We start from the raw sequence: 15,052 nt of genomic DNA, 5'->3' as shown, positions 1-15,052 counted from the left end.
CCACTCTACTCGCTTTTGGGACCGGGTCCTTTTCTTGAGTTGGTTTTCCATTATAAGTACATAGTACCCTTGAAATCACCGCCTATGTGTAGCTGGTCGTCTTAGCGACATTAGCGCCTAAAGTTAGCAGCTAATGCGTTTCTACTCTGTTTTCATCAGGGCTATTTTTTGCACATTTTTTTTTTGGATGAATTAACGTTCGGTACTTTACCACTCTGAGAAACATGACATGTCTGGGCAGGCTGTCTCATGGCTTTATTTATTACAGATACAACATTAAGCAGCATGCTGATGTGAACCAACGTCTCTTTGGAGAGTCGCTTGTAGACTTTCTCATTGCAGATGGCCCCGTCCAACTGGCGCTTGATTTTCTCATAGCCACCAACCTGAGGAACTTCTGTTCTTCGTCCAGCGAACACTTCCTGGTTGATTCCAGTTTTGAAAGGAAGTTAAACAAAAACTGGAGAGGCAGCAAGTTCAAAAACTGTATGTAAAATTATTTTGGCAGTTGGTCGTCCAGGATAGGGCGGCGTCCACAGATGACACTCTGACCAATCAGGTCTGCAGTGTTTCACAATACCGTTTAGAGCCTGGCCCCTCAAAGGAGTAGGCACCATAAAGTAGGTACCAGGTACCAGGTACTTTTTCATAGTGGAACACCAAAAAAGGCGAGTAGAGTAGAGTACATTATAGTCAGTGCCATGTAGTGGAAAAGCGCCATTATTCACTCCCCTCACCAAACTTCAGCTTGGACTGCAAAACTGAGCTCAGCTGTGCAAACCCTGCAACATCTAATAAGAACTGCAATAAAGTATAAATCATGAGCTATACTGGGCTAGGAGCCTGCACACTGCTCCATTTTAGGATCCTTACCGAGCTGCCCGGCTGTGTCTTTTCCTTGTTCTTCTGTGTGTCTCTCCAAGCATCCCCCATGAATACAGCATAAATATTTTGGCAGGCGGTGTTCAGGAGGATATTAGAGCACAAGCACTGGGCGCTCGGGGATATCGATTTTTGCTTTAGCGGCCAAGAAGCACAGCATCGATACGTGGAGGAGAGGATGCTGTATGAGGAGGGATGACCTTGAGCCAGGAAGCTATCCTGACAAATAAAACCCCAGGAAGGAAATGCAGAGGGAAACACAACACTGGAGATGGTCATGGTGCAGCTCAGGGGGTTGACAATGTGAGGTCCACAGAAAGACAATAAGGCTCAAGAATGTGAAGTACTTGATGATTTAAAGCCATCTCCCTTTTCCTTCCGATTGCTATCGATTTAGAAGGGGTCAACTTAAGTATCTGTTCTGGTTGAAATGATAGCACTGCTAGATGCACCTACAGTGAAGGACTGCATGGCTTGTTTTGGGATATATTTGTGTGTGTGTGTGTGTGTTTGTGTGTGTGTGTGTGTTTGTAGGTATGTGTGTGTGCAATAAAAACAAACAATTATTATAAAAAAGCACAACCACAGAAGAATTTAACATTTGCCATTACAAATGTGTGAACAGAACAATAACAACGTTTTAAAATAATTGCTGCCTGACCGTTGACCCCATGTTTTATATCCTGGTGATTTTGGGTTAATCGGTTCGTTTCAGACTCTGTTGACGCCACAGTCTGTTACAGTTCAAGGGGCAGTGGAGTCGAACTGATGCTTACAAGCTCTAACAATACATGACGCTTTCAACAACAAGCTCAAAACCTACTCTTACTCTTCCCAGGTCATATTAGATATGCATCCAAGACCAATTAAAAACAATGGGGCACCATTTCTTCAGAAGCAACACTGTCTGTGCTGTGTAAGAAAAAAAAAGGATAATAAATATATTATGGATGCATTCATTCATGTGGAAATGAGGTGTGAAGCTAGCACAGCTGTAAATGCCCTTGTCTTGTTATCAGCACTGCGCTCTACGGTTGAACTCTGTGAGGTAACCTTCAGATTTTGTTAGGTCAGGTTTCCAGGATCGAGTCAGCTCCCTAACTCAACTAGATCATTATCACTGCCAGCACCTCACTTTTTCTGCTTCCTGCTTCTATTTGTCTATGTCACACACATGCACTAACACACGCGCACACACACACACACACACACACACACACATAAAATCATACCTTACCAACAGTGGACTATCTTGGTTCTTTAACACAATAGAAAATGTACTCAGAAGGGTTTTTGTCAGAATATTACTTTCAATGTGTTGATCAATGTTCAATATTTTAATTAGAAGTTACCAGGAGAAGACTAGAATCCTTGAGCATTATCTACATATCAAATATTTGACTGTCAAACGCACACACACATACGTACATTCTTTCCTCGCCAACAGTGGACTATGGGTCTAAATTCACCAAGTGTGGACCTCTATTTCTGGTCATTTAAAAAAAACTAAAAAACTATTGAAAGAATATTCCTTTTAATGTGCTTTTGATATCATTTTTCAAAATAAGTTACCAGGAGGAGACATGAATCCATGAGCGATATATCTACAGTACATATCAGAGAGGGTACTCCATTCACTGCAGCACTGGAGCTGTCTGTGCCCATTGTTTCACCCAATGAGTGTTTGACTTCCTTTTGTTTCTTTCAAAAGTGGATTAAATAACTCTAACTATATTTAAACATTTCTCTGTGAGGTAACCTTCAGATGTCTTAGGTCGGGTTTCCAAGATCGAGGGCCGCTCCCTAACTCAACAAGACCATTACCGCTGCCAGCACCTCACTTTTTCTGCTCCCCTATCACTTCTATTTGTCTGTGTCACACACACACGCACGCACACACACACACACACACACACACACACACACACGCACACACACACACACACGCACACACACACACACACACACACACACACACACACACACACACACACACACACACACACACACACACACACGCACACACACGCACACACAAACACTTGCAATCCTTCACCCGCCTCTTTGTGTCTCCGTCTTTTTCTCTCTTTCATTCCACAGAGATGATTTATTTTGTTCCTCCTCCAGTCCTCGGCCGCCCTCGGGGTCAGTGTGGAGCTCCATCAGTCTGTCTGGATTCTTAATCCCCACACTGGAGACGCCCGTGCCAATACAGGAGAGTAACAGATTAAAAAAAATAAAACTGCAGCCCAAGCCCCAAGTATATCTCCCCCGTCTCTCCCTCTGTCTCTGTCCTCACAACAGATAAGTGGAAAAATAAACGTGGGCGAAGAAGCTAAGCCGGGAGTTGAGAGGAGAGTCATTGAAGCAGGGATGACAAAGACACTTCCAGCCTGGTGGTTAAGGCGAGAGACACTGCAGGTGAAAAGGTTAAAAATGTCTACTTATAGATGCCATCATGAAACGTTGACACTTGATTGCAAACCCATTGTTTTTTTCCCATTACAATTTTTTTAACTTTTTTTTTCCAGGAATGTTTGAAAACATATGCAAAATTTGAATTTGCTAACTTCTAACAAATTATTCATACATTAGCATCTCTAAAAAAACAAAACATCAATCTAGATATTGGATAAAGCCAGAGGTATAAATGGTATTTCATTTTTTTACAACATACAGTATTAGTGTCCAAAGTGTCCATTACAGATTTTGGATACTGCCTTTTTTCATTTTAGAAACCAAAAATACCATGTACAGGTCTTGAATATGCATTTTTGTCAAGTGTATTAGAACAAAATGTATCATAATGCAGTCTATTAACAACATATGAACAGTTTGTATTTTAAATCCCTCCACAATGACTCTAAATATAATGGAAAGTTTAGTTGAAGTCCTTTAGAAGTTGAGATTCCTGGGTCAGGGTTTTGAAAAAGAACTAATTTTGACATAACGGCCGTTAAATATGCTTGTACAGTATAGGAGCAAAAAGACAAGGTTTAGTCAAAGAAACATGTACTTGTGTTTTGGAACTCTGAGTTACATAAGTATGGAGGAAGACATGTTATGGAAGCTAAAACCTCAAAATGTGCTAGTGCTTGAAACATTTTCCTTTTTGCCAGCAGTGTCTCACCTTAATAAAGGTGATGCAGCAGTAAAGGCAGGGCCGTCTGCAGAGACTCTGAGTTATAACAGCGGAGCCACGGGAGATGACACCACTGCATGCTGGGAAGGCTTTCTACTTGGCTGCAATTGTCTATAGGGGAAGATACATGGTTGAGCCCAGACCCAAAAATACGAGTAGCACAACATCAAAATAATGAAACCTGAGGGCTCAATTTTCTTATAACCAAAAATAATGGCTCTGGGCCGCAGTGAATGGAGGGGGTATTATGGTTAATGGTCGACCGGAAACCCTTGAGGGGGGAGGGGGGGGGGGGGGGCTTGATATAAAATAAACCCAAATATAGAACGGCGAAATGGCAAAAAATGCAATTCTCTGTGGAGGTCATGTTCACAAAGACCTGAACAGCACGCCTAACTGCTGATCCGAGACCAGTTCCGGCGTGAACCCCACGCTGCTGTTTGCACAACTTTGAACATCATAGGACCAACCAGGATTTCTGTAACAAAGCAGCCACAGTCATTTCATTGTGGTAGTAGTAGGCTCCTGTCCCTGTTGTGTGGGAGATGGGGGGAGGGGGGGGGCTACAAGAGACATAATGGCTGTCTCACTTTCTCACTTCTCTCCTCATCTGAGAGGGAAGCGGAATGCAAGTGCTGAAACGTGTGCTTTCAAGTCTTTGTGTACTTGAGTGTCATGTGTCGGCATTATAGGTGTAGATTGATCTATTGCTTATGTGCAGTTTTTCTATTGCATAAGCATGCTGAATTGAGGTGCACCATTTTCCTATATAGTCTCGGCACAACAGTATGAAAGCAAATAGGTTTTGATTGTGAAAGCCACCCAGAAACGGCAATGTTCAGGTTGCATTATGCACCTTCAGTCTCATAGAAAGAAGAAGAAAGGAACACCCATTAGCATTTTATCCTTAGCGAGTGTAGGTTCCAATTTACTAGACGGGGCTCACATTGCCTTATGTCAACACCTTCACGGACTGTGCCTTTTGGAAAGTACTCGTTTGATATAAAGGTCACCTATTATGCGAGATTCACTTTTTCGCCCCCAGTGTGTCTAGAGACTACGAAAGTAGGAGAAAAAACAACCCTCTCTCTTTTTCTTCACCTCCACTTTTCTGAAAACTTATGTTCTAAAACTCCAGTCAGATTTCTCTCCACACCCCTTCACTGCCTCCACCTGTGATAAGCACACCCCTAGATCCTCCTGAATCTAACTGGCAGGTAGATTCAAACTGGCAGTTAAATTCAGGTCTAATCAGAGCAGACTGGGCTTTTTGGAAGGCGGGGCTTTTTTACACAAGTGCTAAAACGGAGGGTTTCAGACAGAGGCTAAAAAGAGGAGATTCAGCAATGGCACTGTGAGAAATATAAAGGGTTTTTTAGACCCTATAACATGAAAACTGCTTCTAGTAGAACCCCAAATTACAATGTTTGAGCTTGAAAATTAGAATAATATGTGACCTTTAACTAACTCAGACAGCTGAAGCTTCATGCATGTTGTTTTGTTCTTGTTGCTCATAAAGAGGACTGGATTTTGTCCACCATTATAGTAATTACAGCCACAGGGCCACGCAATTATTGTTTTATGACAGACCCAAAAAAATATGAACCCATCCTCAAATGCTAACATTAAACATGAGACATCTAATGTGCAGTTAAAGATGATTTAAGAATTGTTTTCACCAAATTCTGTATCACCATTGTACCATGTTTCCTTAAATGATATACTTCACGATATCCTTAATGTTACTTTGCATAAAAACATGAGACTGTCCAGGATAACGGAACTATCATATCGGTAAAGGTTATGACCAATCTGCAACCTCTCTGAGAATGAATGAAAAGGAAAGGCGTGGCAGAAGAAAAAAAAATGTATAAGAATATCTCATTTGTTTTATCATTGTGACAAAAAATAAATCTAAAGTTCTTCATGTTAAGAAGAAGTAAATGCACCACTGTTAACTTGAACGATTACAGTGAGTTTTGCAGTATTACAAGGTGAATACATCATTTTAAGGGTTGTGGCGAATTTATTATCTTTTTATCCTGTATGTTTGCATTTCAAGTGCACAATTTGGATTAATGTTTAGTCAAATAAAAAAATTAAAAAAATACTATATTGGCTTTTTATATGTACATTTGTTGAGACAACTACATCTCTTAGTTATTCTGCTATTCACTAGCTGCATTGGGGCACCAGACTTAAAACTTCTATAAATGCACATTGGTCTCGGTTGGTATAGAGAGTTTTGTCTTTTCTCATCTTCCGGGGGCAAACCTAAGCATTTCTCTGTGATTTTCCAGTTCCATAATGTAGGTTGTGGTATCATGCTTTCGAAAAAAAAAAAAATATTTCTATCTGTGTGTGTGCGCTCTTGCTTACAGGCTCATTGTTCACTCCTCCACACCTCTGTGACTCTCTGACAGTAGGGGTGCAGGGTGGGGTGGGGTTAGGAGGGGTTGCAAGTGTCCTCCAAATCACCATCACCTTTCCTTTCTCACTCTCTGCTTAGATAAAAGTCCCCATTGGCCCTGACAACAGCAGCACCCCCCCCCCCCCATGGCTTCACTGGGGCCGCTAACACATGCTGTTGTCTCATTGTGACTCGCTGGACTCTGACAGCAACGGCCCCAAAACTCACAATGTGTTTATTGGACACGGCTGCTGCTTGTGGCCCTGGAGGCTCCGTCTGTGTGGTGCCCATGGCAGATTGGGAGGGGAAGAGGGAGGGTGGGGGGGCTGTGTGGTGAGGTCATCTATAAAGGGGAGAATGAGGAGGATACAGGCCAAACTGAGGGTGCTAAAAAAAAAGAGTTGTGTTGGGACGCTGAGAAAAAGCGAGCAAGGAGAGTCCCTCAATAAACGTCAATATTCCATGACACTCACATTTATTCTAATTAAAGGCGCAGTGTGTAAAGGACATTTTCGTCTTTTCTTGAAACAGACTTGGTAGAAATGGAATTTATTATTCATCAGTACGTTTTAATTAGTGTATAATAATAACAGTTGTGGTTTCTTTTATTACCTTAGAATGAGTGTGTTATATCCACTGAGGCCGTCATGTTGCACCGCCATGTTTCTACAGTAGCACACTTAATGGCCTAACGTGTTTATAGTGGGCGTCCTGGGGAAATGCACCTGTTGGAAGACCAAGAAGAATTTCTATAGTATCAATAGCTAACTAAATCTCCACCTCATCATTTGAAGTCCTGAAGCAATGGTGGATGATGCCATATTTAGTATTCTTCTTGTCCTTGGAGGCCACCGTAGCTTCTGTAAATTCTCAGAAGGAAAGATATTAGCATGGGAGTGTTGAAATCTAGATTTCTCACCACTACATGTCGCCAACATATTATAAGATGCCCAACATCTTCCATTATTATGAATTCTTAAATAGCTTTGTTGTAGGAAGTTCTAAATACATATAAAGTCAACTTCATACAACGTCACCCCACCTGTCCAATGGATATGAATCCAATCTGAATGGGGTTAGTGTATAGCCACACACGCTGCTATGTGAGGTTATATGGTACATTAAGCTGTATGCTCGTTCCAAAGAAAAATAAATTGTAGAATGGGTAAAAGTCAGGGTCATTTTGTTTTTGATCCTCAGCAGCTGTTGAGGAGCACTGCTACTCGGCTCAGAGATATGAGGGGGAGGAATAGTAAAATACTTTAGAGGGCTGGTTCAAGAATAAGTTATGACCTCCCAAAGTGGCCCTTCCACGCATACATTGTATCAGTTTGTGTGTGTGGACGCGTGTGATATCTCTGTGCCGCTCTCCTCAAGAGTGTGGAATCTGCCGCCTGCGAGTCTTTTTTTCTCTTTGCACAGCGTCAACACACTGCCCACTGTCTTGTTAGAGCGCTGATGGATGGAGCCGGGTCGGGCCTGCTGCAGTCCTGAGGCCCCTATACTACGCTCTCTTCATTTGTTACACATCTACTATAGTTCATAATCCATCTGCTCACACCTCTTCAACATTCCCTGTCATTTTTCATCCTCCTTTTGTATCAGGGGGGTCATTTGTCTATATGGGGCTGTGATGGATTGTTTAGTGTCGGCTGCCTATAATTGGCCCAGATAGTGGGAAGAGGCACATGTGTTTATCATTAAGGGCCTAGGTCTGTGTGCTGGAGATCTCTTCATCATCGCTCCCAATGGATGTCAAAAAGTGCAATTATTGATTCATTAAGCCTTTGTTGGAATGTGTTTGAGGATACAGGGGTGCTTCATAACAATACGTTTTGTTTTATTGAGCATTTCAAATTATGGCAAATAGCATGTGTTTAGGCAACTTTTCCCCCCTTTATTTGTATTTCAAAGTGCAGTTCACTTTCTAGAATGTGACCAGCAGGTGCCAGTAGAGGACCATGCATGAACGAGCTGCGGCTGAGTCATTCAGAGTTTACCATCTGTTGCTCTGCTAGAGTTCCCAGGAGATAGAGCCAGACACAGACGCAGGGAGGCAGACCTAATGCTCGAAACTCAGGCACATCCCACCTTTTTTTATTATGGGATTTTTTTTATTACTTATCTCCGCTGTTCTCAGCTCTGTTTTTCCTGGTCACTTTTCCAAATCACGATTGAAAATTCCACAGCGCGAGGCAAGGCTGAGGGTTAGAAGCCTTTTACGACCTTTGCGTCAAGAGAAAAGTTGGATAAAAAGCTAATCCACTTAAAAAAAAATTAAAAAATAATCCTTCACCGCCCATAATGGATTTTAATGATAGCTTAGTATTATTTTGAAATGGAAAACCCAAATCAACAGCTTATAGGAGCTCCATCCAAGCCAATGCAAAACATGCCTGCCAATGAGTTGTTTTTCAGGAAGCTCCTGCAGCAAAAGCATATTGATTTGTCACCTTAAAAAAAAAAACATACTGTAATCCACGGGTTTTGTAGCACAAACTACCAGGCAGCTCAACATTGTGAATGCATTTCAAGATGCAGCGGCCATAAGAATCTTCTGACCTCGATTCAGGGTTGCTTACCAGATACGCTTGTAAAGCTGTGGGATTAATGTTGACCTATTTCCTCAATCAGATTTTTCAGATTTGTCAGCAGAGCTATGCCACTTCACCTATGCTTAACCTCATTTTCTTCACAGGGTTATATGAATGAGTCCACAAAGCTCGGGGCAGCATTAGATTCGTCATAAGGCAAGGCATTGCAGGTGAATAGGGTCAAATGTTTAACTCATAAATATCATCATGAGACTTTGCCAGTTGATTACTTACATAAAACATTTTTTTTTGTATTACAATTTCCTCAGACATTTTTGAATACATGTGCAAATATGTGTGCAATTATTGACTAATTATGTGTACATTTGGAACTAAAATTCAGGGAGGCGCTGGTGGTATAGTGGTGAAAGCGTCCCCCCATTGAGGCTCAGTCCTCGCAGCGGGACCGTTTAGAATCCAGACCGGGTCGTTCTCTGCATGTCATTTCCCTCTCTGCCCCATTCCATCTATGTCTCTCTGCACTCACAAAAAAATAGAAGAAAAATCAGATGTTGGATACAGCCAGAGTTGAAATCCGTATTTCTTTTTTACAGCATATTAGTGTCCAAGGTCTTTGCAGAACAGATTTGGGATACAGCCTTTTCTTTTCTTTTTTATAAATCTAAAATATTCTACAGGTCTTAAAAATGCATTTTCTGCATGTTTTTAAGAAGAAAGGGTATCATAAATCAGACAATTAACAAAATATGAACAATTGATTATGGAAAGGTATGCTGATGTAACTGAAGTGGAGATATTGAAATAAAGCTACTGTTGAGATAATGGCCGTTAAAGACGGTTGTATAGGAGGAATATATGCATACAAACAAGGTTTAGTCAAATAAACACCTAAATGTACATTGTGATTGAAAAAACTATGTTTTTGCATGTAGCAATTAACTGATGTTTTCACTGAAATCACGGTAATCACTACTGTTATGTAATCAAACTAACCACAAGGTACATGGGAGAAAAACAAGGTAATAAGAAGATTGTGAATAAAAGTTTTTCTTAATTGGATATCTCTTCTCCACTTCTTAAATTACTGAAATACTGTAAATGGTTTAAACAAAGGTTAAAAAAAACTCATTTAAAATATCATTAAATAAGGACTTGAGGCTTTATTGATTGCAGTGATCAGAATTGTACCACACCAGGCCATAAACACATGTTTCTCGGGTAAATTCTAGATTAGTCCTCAACACATTGGAGTAGTGCTGTAAACAGGCAAGCCCCCAGTCTGAAGGCTACACTGGAGAGTATAACACGAACACAATCTGATGATTAGACAACATTAATGGATTGGATTTATATAGCGCTTTTCAAGGCACTCAAAGACGCTTTACAGGGTTCCATTCATTCACACACAGTCATACCGGTGGTGGTAAAATACCATAGTAGCCACAGCTGCCCTGGGGCAGACTGATGGAAGCGTGGCTGCCATTCAGCGCCTACGGCCCCTCCGACCACCACCTCAAACATACAGCAGTCATACACATTCACACGAGGCAAGGTGGGTGAAGTGTCTTGCCCAAGGACACAACAACCATGACAGTGGTGGCAGAGCGGGGATCGAACCGCCAACCCTTGGATCATTGGCCAACCCGCTTAACCATCTGAGCCACAACATTGCACAACACATATTGTAAAACTAAGAGTTCTTTTCACTGTCAGGCAGGAACCCATCCACTTCCCATCTCTGTAAGTGTTGCAATCTATATGGATGACTGAGTTATATATGTGTGAGAGAAAGAGAGACAGAGGAGGAGAGTCCTCCCTTCAAAATAGGCTAGGAGTATGATGAGAAAGAAAATAGCTTGTGTTAAAGGTCTGATCTCACTTACGTGGTCAATGAGTGCACCCTTTGGTGCTGCTTAGGCCCCCTCAATGGCCCACTCCCATCTTTGTCCTCATTGTCATGTACACGCCAAGCCATGTTGGAAATCCGTCCTGTAGCTACACACACTCCCTGCGTTCCAATACCCATACTTTCTGGTAGAAAAACGACTTCGGATGTCCAAATTCTTGTGGTCAGATTTAGCATGCTTAAAAATACCCGGATGCCCTACTACATTTTGAGCGGTTCTGACCCACAATCCAGTGCGAACCGGAAGTGACGTGACGTCACATTGACGGAGCCTCCATATGAAAACAACCAGGGATGCGACGGATATATAAGCAAGAGGCAAGATCAAGGTGCAATGTTATGATGGAATTAATAAGTTAAAGTATGTCCCAATTGTTCGCCTACTGCATGCTAACTAGATTATTTTCATGATCAGCTGTAGTATGTAGAATAGAGAAAATTATGTGATTTCGAACACAGAGATTATCTCCTGAGCCGTGTTCTGGAATACTGAGATACAGTTTAGTTTAGGTAGGGGCCATGCCATGCAGACATGAAGGAAGAGACTGGAAAGGGGGAGAAAAAAAGGTTTGGATAGGGTAAACGGATGGAGGACTGATTTACAGCAAAGGATCAGCTCAACATTTTGTCTGTTTGCAATGGAAGTGAAGAAGATCAATATTAATCCCATGGCTTTTGGAAGTGTGCACAACTGCCTTAGCCAGGACATGTTTAGCCTAGCTTAGCATAAGGATTGGAAGCCGGGAGGGGGAAATGGCTAGCTTCCCCTTGTCCAAAGTGGGGAAAATAAACCTATTAACATGTTAAATCTGGTTTATTTGACTTTTACATTGACATACATTGGAATTTGGGCCTCAGTGTTCACAATTTGGGAGGTCACAGTGACGTTGACCTAGCCTGGCTCCGCCCGTCTACCTACTTCCGCCCAAATTTATTTTTCCCTTCAGTAGTCAGTCTGGGGCTGGGGTGTATTAGTGGGATCCTGCTCGAACAGATTTCTGAGTGTCCAATGAGCAAACAGAGCGAGTGGCTGAGAACGATGACGTTGAAGTCGCGCTCCAGTTTCAGTTGAATGCTGCGTTCCTTTATACTCGGAACTCGGAAATGTCCGACTTGGTAGTTCCGAGTTCCGACCTGTCTGTGTTCCAGTGCATCTGCTCGGGAAAGTATGGACGCCTACAACCTTTCTCATCAAAATAACTAAACGTTAGGCTCTAGCAAGTTACCGTTGCCAGGTACCGGTAGATCCATAGACTACAATATGTAGTGAAGTCGGACATTTCCGAGTTCCCAGTACAACTGGAATGCACCGTTAGAAGCCGGCTCATGACATACGTCACGACCAAACGTTATGCGATTGGTTGGCTGATCCAGAGTGGCACTGGGCAGATCCAAAAGTTTTAAACTTCAACAGACACCCGCCTCCAAGTGAGTGAACGTTTGCCAAATAGAGCAGTTCCAGACCTTCTGTACAAATGAAATGAAGTACGATGGTCTGGTATCACCAGGCTAACGTTGACCTATGATCTCCAAAATGTAATCAGTTTATATTCCAATCGAAGGGGGAGTTTGTGCCAAATTTGATGAACAAATCCCTCAAAGCGTTCTTGATATGTTATGTTCATAAGACAGGAGATCACGGTGCCCTTGACCTTTGAACTCCAAAATCTAATCAGTAGGCTACATCCTTGAATCAGAGTTGACATTCATGCAAACTTTGAAGAAAATCCCTCAAAGCGTTCATGAGATATTGTGCTCAAAGGAATGGCCAGGACTGAAAAATGGTAGCGGACAACCTAAATACATAAGGAGGCTCAGAGGCATAACAAACTGATGCATTGTTTAAATAAGATGGCTTTAGAGGCGATGCTTGGCCATTTAAACAGCATAGCTCAGTTGGTCCAGCACTTTTGTCCAATCTTTTATCTCAAACACTTGAAGATGTACTGCCATGTTTTAGCATCAGATGTGAATGTCGTTGATATCATACCAGCCGTGCACAAACTCATTTCCAATGACTGCAGCCACTTGCCAGAGCCGTGTCCAGTATGTCCTCACAATTCAAACATACCCTAACCACTGCTCTTAACCTGTGGTTAGGTAACCATAGCAACAATGCTTGCTTCATGCTACATTACCAGTTATTCTTATTATGCCTTTCAACAATCTTCAGAGAATGTGCTTTTGCTTTCAGGTGGAAAGAGCAGCAGTGGATGGTGTGCGTGGCAGAGAGCGACAGGAGCATTTTTTTTTGGGCTGCATTGCATTCAATTGAAGCTAGAAGAGTGAATAGTACAGGGAATGTCTAGAAAGGGGCCCTTCCTATTTTTTTCCCCTTTACATTATAGAATGCTTTTTTCTCTCTCTCTCTTTCCTTTTCTCAAACTCCAGTGTCGCTCTGTAACAGTATGCCAAATTTCTACGTATATATAAAAAATATTTTCTTTAATGGCCAACTGAGCATGATTATTTTTGCATTCAGTGGCTTTAACCTGTGTATAACAGTTAGATTATAAAGTCTGTTGAAGAACAAGAACAGGCATTGTTACTAAAACTCTACCCTGGATATACAATAAAATAAAAAAAAACATCAGTGCAGTAAGCACACACAAGGCAGAAACATTGTTAAAGTAAAGCCAGCCATGATGTATTTTCTTCATAAAGACCTCGGTTATGAGAGTGAAAGTGATTTTTTCCCCCTCTCTCCCTTCTGGGGTTCTGTCACTCCTCTGTGGCAGACATAGTCCAGGCGCGCCCTCAAATGCTAGTTTGTTTGTTCTGCGCTCATAAATAGAACCGGTTTCATCTTCAACCCACGACGGGGTGTTATTCCATATGTTATTTCATTACGCCACATTTTTTCCCCTCTTGGTAATACTTAATAGGTTTAGCCTATTGACAAGTGAGGGAGCGCAACAAAAAAAAAAGTGTGAAGGAAAAAGACGGATAGAGCTGGAGCCAAAGGTGAAGCAAGAGAGTGACAGAGACAGATGTGTAGAGAGCGAAACAGAGGAGGCTAGAATTGAGAGAAATGAAAGAGTGATTGGTTAAATGAAAGGGACTGAGCAGCGGTCCGCTTTCCAAGCGCTGCTGCGGTTTGCGGATGTCTTTCCAGGGCTTATAGCAGCGTGCGGATGAGGCCCACAGCCCGCTAAGATGTAGCTGCTAGCTTTGGCTGGCTCACTCTGCCTTCTTTTTGGCATAAGCGTTTACCCCATCTACTCTATTAAAGGAGAGCGCTGGCTAACGTCAGCACAGGCCACACTCCTCATAGCCCAGAACAACCTCTGGCTCTGGGGAACGCTTACTCATCCATCCCCCATTTGGCACGGTGCATCTGGCAAAAAAAAAAAAAAAACTCTCCACCTCCTCTCACAGTCCCAATTGGCTTTGGTGGGAAAAAGCCTGACAACCGCAACATTTTCTCATAGTTAAAAAAGTCAAAAACATGGGACCTGTATTCAAATCTATTTGTCATTTTTGACCTCCTCAGTTCATCATAATAGAAGGGCTTACAGCCTAAGGGCGATTGGAACGTTATGTGTGGAAATTGTGGACATGAAAGATACAACTGAAATGGAACTGCAATTATTACAGAAGTTTTTTCTTTTTCTGCAAGCGCACACACAGACATACAATCCAGACTGTTGCTCATTAGGCTAGATACAGGAGGCATTACATAGCTTACCCCTTGATCATTCAACTGGTTCTCTTATATGAGCCATACTGCCATGACTCCCAAGTCTTCACAGGTCCATGCATTTCCAAGGAACCCAAGATCCAACTTGGATTGGCTGCTTGTGGGTAGACAGCATTTTGGATGGCATGTAATTATCCTCTGGACTCCTCGGATTGCGTCTGAATGACCTCACACCTCTTTCGGGTTGTTTTTAACAGCACATCTGATTCGGGTAGGTTTTCCATAGATTGGTTTACAAATTGGGCCAAAACTGTTTGATGTTAAAGGCTGAATATCTGTTTTTTTTTTGGGGGGGGAGCCCTTCGTCTAGCCCCTGCCCCTCTAAAGAGAGTGGCAAGGGGTAGAGGGGTTAAAAGAACACCAACTAATCAACCAAAGATCCCATACTCTCCCCTATTCACAAGCTCCTGGTCTTTGGTGAATTTCCTTAAGACAGAGGGAGGGACCGATTTGCCAG

This window comes from Ammodytes marinus (assembly GCF_949987685.1).
Source record: "Ammodytes marinus genome assembly, chromosome: 12".
Classification (NCBI taxonomy): Eukaryota; Metazoa; Chordata; class Actinopteri; order Uranoscopiformes; family Ammodytidae; genus Ammodytes; species Ammodytes marinus.
Note: the sequence above shows the minus strand (reverse complement) of the source record.